Source organism: Chrysochloris asiatica, unplaced genomic scaffold (assembly GCF_000296735.1).
Source record: "Chrysochloris asiatica unplaced genomic scaffold, ChrAsi1.0 scaffold00187, whole genome shotgun sequence".
Lineage (NCBI taxonomy): Eukaryota > Metazoa > Chordata > Mammalia > Afrosoricida > Chrysochloridae > Chrysochloris > Chrysochloris asiatica.
This window is the reverse complement of record NW_006408705.1, coordinates 4627384-4633572: the sequence shown is the minus strand read 5'-3', so window position 1 is coordinate 4633572 and position 6189 is coordinate 4627384. Positions and strand designations below refer to the sequence as shown.

Below are 6189 nucleotides of genomic sequence, written 5' to 3'. Positions count from 1 at the left end.
TAATTAAACCCAGGCAATTAAAATTTTAATAAAGACTATTCAAAGCTGTCTGCAACAGTACATTGACAAGGAACTTTCAGCAGTTCAAGCATAATTCAAATGAGGCTGTGGAATGAGGGATATCATTGCTGACATCATACGGATCTTGGCTGAATACAGAGAATATCAGAAACATGTTTACCTGTGCTTTATTGACTATACAAAGGCTTTCCACTATGTGGATCATAACAAGTTATTTACAACACTGCAGAGGATGATTATTCTGGAAAAGTTAATTGTGTTCATGAGGGACCTGTACATGGGCCAAACATCAGTTGTTTGAATAGAACAAGGGGACACTGAATGGTTTAAAATCAGGAAATGTGTAAGCCAGAGTTTAATTCTTTCACCACATTTATTCAATTTGTAAAATAAGCAAATAATCCTAGAACCTGGATTATATGAAGAAGAACATGGCATCAGGATTGGAGGAAGACTCATTAGCATCCTGTCATATGCAAATGATACTATCTTGCTAGCTGAAAGTGAAGAAGACATAAAAAATTTACTGATGAAGATCAAATTAACATGGATACTATTTATTGGGCCGTAGCCTTTGATACGGACTGCACCTCACTATAAAGATAACAAAAATCCTCACTACTGGACCAATAAACAGCATTCATATAAATGGAGAAAAGATTGAAGTTGTTAAAGATTTCATTTTGCTTGGTTCCACCACCAACACTCCTGGAAGCAGCAGCCAAGAAATCAAATTACTTACTGCATTAGGCAAATCTGTTGCACAAAGATCTCTTTAAAGTGTTCAAGTGTACATTTTGGGGAGACGGGAGCGAGGGCTTATCTGATTAAGGGGCCCTGAAACAAGGAGCGGTGGAGTCTGAGAAACCAGCAGCTAGTTCAAGGTTCAGCTGCAGTGGCCTCAGCTGCCGAAGTTGGGGGGAGTGGGGCGCCAAGCGTGCGGGGTCGGGGTGGGGTGTCCTGGTCTTTGCCTTCTCGACTGGCTCCTGCTTCGACAGCGAACATGTCAGAAATAGGAAGGTAGTTGATTACTCACAGTTTCAGGAATCTGATGATGCTGATGAAGATTATGGAAGAGATTCGGGTCCTCCAGCTAAAAAAATGAAATCATCTCAAGAAGCTAAAAATAAGAGGCGGTCTGGAAAGAATTCACAGGAAGACAATGAGGACTCGGAAGAAAAAGATGTGAAGACCAAGAAGGGTGACTCTCACTTAGCAGATGATAGTGAAGATGAAAAAGATTATTATAAAAATGTACGCCAGCAATGACAGGCAGCTTCTAAGCAGAGAGAAATGCTTATGGAAGATGTGGGCAGTGAGGAAGAACCTAGAAGAGGAGGACGAGGCACCATTCCAAGAAAAAGATTCTGGAGGTGATGAAGACTTCCTAATGGAAGACGATGATGACAGGGACTGTGGCAGTTCAAAAAAGAAAAACAAAAAGATGGTTAAGAAATCCAAACCTGAACGAAACGAAAAGAAAATGCCCAAACCCAGGCTAAAGGCAACAGTGACGCCAAGTCCAGTGAAAGGCAAAGGGAAAGTGGGTCGTCCCACAGCTTCAAAGGCATTAAAGGAAAAGACTCCTTCCCCCAAAGAAGACCATGAGGAACCAGAAAGCCCTCCAGAAAAGAAAACATCTGCCAGCCCTCCATCAGAAAAATCTGGGGATGAAGGGTCTGAAGATGAAGCCCAGTCTGGGGATGATTAAAAGTGATGATGGTTTGGGGAGAGATTTTATTAACAAAGAAAGAGGAGAACCTCCTTAAGATAGAACATGGTTTGGCTATGGCTTGAAAGATGGGCTTTGAATGCTTGTTTCTATTTGTTGAAGATAACATTTTCTCACTCTCTCTTTCTCTCTCTTTTTTTTTTTTTTTAAAGAAAACCATTGTATGTGTAAGTTACTTTTTGGATGCCATCTTCTCTTTGCCACCCACTCCCCACCCCATCCCCAGTCTCCAGTGAAAGCCATGCCAAATGAATCACCAGATTGACCGCTCCATCTCTTTATTTTAATGGAAGACATAACATACCACAGTAGTAGAACAATAAGATTTAAGATGAACACTATAAACATTTTGCTTTTTTCTAAATAATAACAATTTTAACAGTAATCAGAAAGTACAGAAAAGTTTTAATTAAAAATGATTGCTTCTTTCCCTGCCTGTACTTTAAAAAAAACACAAAATCAATTGTCCTCTGATACGAGTTTTTATAATCTATATACATGAGCTTTGATGCCTTTTTTTAAATCATGAATTTAAACTTCCGATGATAAGCGACAGGTAGGAAATGAAGACCAATTCTGAGTTGTTATGTAAAGTATTCGTATTTTTATCTTGGGGGAAGGTGTGGAGAATAGGAATGCCAGGCCTTGTTGTGGGGGGTAAGTTTTCTGTTTTATTCATCACTTGTTATTTCTGAGATGACAGCCAGGAATCCTTTATCCTGATGCAGTCTTCAAGAAGCTTACATTTAAAAAAAAAAGTCAGGGGCCGCCAAAACTGAAATCACTCTTGATTTCAGATCTCATTCTCTAAAGGTTTGTTCATGTTTTTAAAATATATGTGTATCTGTTCTGTTTATTAGATAAACTTTTCCAAGTATATTTCCCTTCCCACTCCTACTCCTGAAGGAAAAAAAAAAAAAGATGAAAAAACCCAGAATTTAAATGGCAAGATCAATCTATACATCACAGTGCATTTCTTCTCAAATTGACAATGTTGTCTAGGTTTTAAGCAAATAACTCAAAAATAAATAAATAAATAAAAGTGTTCAAGTGCAAAGAAGTTAGGTTGAAGACTAAGGTGTGCCTGGCCCAAGCCTCATAAACATGTGAAAGTTGGACAGTAATTAGAAAGACCATAGAAGAATCAATGTGTTTGAGTTACGGTGTTGCATTTAAGGAGAATATTAAAGTACCATGGATTTCCAGAACAAACAAATGTGTGTTAGAGGAAGGACAACTAGAATGATCCTCAGAAGCCAAGCTGGCCAGAGTTTGTCTCTCATATTTCAGACATATCAGGAGAGACCAGTCCCTAGAGAAGGACATCATGCTTAGTAAAGTGGAGGGTCGGTGAAAAAGAGTGAGACCTGCAATGAGATGGATTGCCACAGTGGCAACAGCAATGGGCTCAAGCATAACAGTAATTGTGAGGATGGCACATAACCAGGCAGTGTTTCGTTCTTTGTTGTACAAAGGATAACTGTATGTCCAAACCCACTTGACGACACCTAACAACAATAATAATGATGTACCACTTTGCTATTCTCTATTATTTCACTTTTATTTCTTTGTTGGGTTCTATAATTTCCTGCAATGGTCACAGATAATTCACAGCTATATTCACAGTTACATGGTTTGTAAGGGTAACAACACAGAAGTTAACAGGATACAGTCTGGATGTAACTCATGGTCAGTCTCAGAAAACTCAGTTTACAATTCAGGGAAAGAAATACAGCTGAGGTCTCTGAAGGTGCTGAAAGGAGAGAGTACATTTCTCCTTCCTCAACCAGGGACACTTGAGACAAGCTTCCTGCTACAACAGGCCTTCCTCAGGGTACTTTTTCAGTGGCCTTCTGCCCTCTCAATCTGCACAGCTCTACTCTCTGGTTCCGGATTTTTAACAGGCTTCCCCCTGTATTCCTTGTCTATTACAAGGTGGGCTCCCTAACTAATCCCTGCTACTGGGCAAGGTTCCTCAGTCAATGTAGATAAAGGACAGACTGGGAGGGACCTCCACCATCTTCAAAGATAATCAGTGTTAAAATGGATTTTAAAGTACCCAATCCTTGCAAACTGACCAATCACTTGCAAGTGGTTTCTGTGAATATAAAACTGACCAGTCAGTTTGCAAAATGTATCCTGACCAGTCATTTCAAAATTGCAAACCTAAAGCCCAAAAGGCCACATAAAAGAAACCTATTGTACCACACTTTGGTGGTGGTGGTTACGTGCCATGGAGTCGGTTCCAACTCATAGCAACTCTACATAGAGTTTCCCAGGCTGTAAATCTTTACAGGAGCAGAAAGCCTCATCTTTCTCCTGCAAAACATCTGATAGTTTTGAACTGCTGATCCTGAGGTTAGTGATCTGACTCATAACCACTATGTGACCAGTGCTCCTTGAACTACACTTTAGGGAGAAAAAAAATTAAACAATTTTTAAAAGATTTGCCTTTCCAGGAAGCCAAATTAAAGCCAAATAGAAGGAGTGGTTATACTTCCTACTTTTCATTTTGTTACCTAAACTAGATTATCCATATCAAATGATAAACATAATAAAATCTAAATACAATATCACAGGAAACTCGGACTTTATTTTGAATACGTCAGCACAGTAAGGATAGAATCACAACGTTAGAGTTCAAAGATCTAGTATTTGTGGAGAGGAAGTTTTAGAAGCAGGGCATTCTGGGGCATCTTCAGTTACACAGCTTTATCAAGTGGCCCTGGTGCCAGCTGACTAAACCAAAAGTACAGTCATCACAGACCTGCCTCATTTGTGGGAAGAGCAACAGGTGACCTGCCTCCTGACTATTCTTTCTTCCACTGGCTTCTCCTCATTCTGAGTCATTGATTATTGTTGTTGTGTGCCATTGATTCTAACTCATAAAGACCCTATATGACAAAGTAGAACTACCCAAAGGATTTCCTAGGCTGTAATCCTTCAGGAGCAGATCACCAGGAAGTAAGGTTTTCTTTATTAAGTTCATTAGATCACACCCAAATAGAATGAGTCTTAAACCTAATAACTTCTAAGTTACAAAAAGTACAGATTAGACACCAACATGACCACACATTGTGGAAAGTGGAAGGGGCGGGTGGTAAATACCATGCGTCTTAGGTATCAGGCACTAATATTACAGAGTCCTGGTGTGGAGCAGTAGGATAAGCACTGGGCTGCAAGGTCAGTTTGAACCACAAGATTGGCTGTTCAAATCCACCAGCTGCTCCTTGAAAACCCTATACAGGGTCACTATAAGTAAGACATGATTTGACTGCACTTAACAACAAACAACAACGAATACAGAAATATCACAAGTTGGTGGCTTTAAGAAATAGACATTTGCTTTCTCACAGTTTGCTGTTGTGATTAGGTGCCATCAAATCTGTACTGACTCAGAGCGACCTTATGTACAAGAGAACAAAACACTGCCCCATTATGGGCCAACCTCACAATTGTTGCCACACTTGAGCCCATTGATGTTGCCACTTTGCCAATCCATCTTACTGGGGGTCTTCCTCTTTTTCTCTGATCCTCCACCTTACCAAACATAATATCCTTCTCTAGCGACTGCTCCCTCCTGACAATATGTCCGAAGCATGAGAGATGAAGTTTGGCCATCCTGGCCTCCAAGGAGCACTTTGGCTACACTTCTTCCATCCAACACAGATCTATTGTTTTTTGTGTTTTTTTGGCAGCCCATGGCACTTTCAATAGTCTCCTACAACACCACAACTCAAAAGCATCAATTCTTCTAGTCTTCCTTATTCATTGTCCAACTTTCACATGCATATGAGGTTATTGAAAATATCATACAAAGGGTCAGGAGCACCTTAGTCCTCAAGCTGACATCTTTGCTCTTCAACACTTTAAAAAGTTCTTGTGCAGCAGATTTGCCTAATTGATTTCTTGACTGCTGCTTGCATGAGTGGTGATAGTTGATCCAAGAAGAATGAAGTCCTTAACAACTTAAATCTTTTCTCCCTTGGTAAGAATGGTGTTTATTAGTCTAGTGGTGAAAATTTTTGTTTTCTTTACATTGAGATGCAGTCCATACCAAAATCTATGCTCTTTGATCTTCATCAGTAAATGTTTTATATCCTCTTCACTTTCAGCAGGGAAGGTTGTATCATCTGCATACTGCAGGTTGTTAATGAGTCTTCCTCCGGTCCTGATGCCATGTTTTTCTTCTTAGAACCCACATTCACAGATTATTTGCTCAGCATACAGGTTGAATATGTATGGTGAAAGAATACAATCCTGTCGCACGCCTTTCTTCATTTTAAACCATTCAGTGTTTCCATCCATGTTTTGTTAGAAAAACTGCCTCTTGGTCCATGTACAGATTCCCCAGGAGCACAATTAAGTGTTCCAGAATACTCATACTTCTTCAGCAATGATATTCCTCATTCCACATTCTCTTCTGAATCCAGCTT

At 39.7% G+C, this 6189-nt stretch overlaps 1 pseudogene; it reads left to right on the top strand.

The window, feature by feature from the left end:
- Positions 1 to 1732, top strand: part of LOC102816413 — a 47450-nt pseudogene extending 45718 nt beyond the window's left edge.
- Positions 1733 to 6189: the final 4457 nt, after the last annotated feature.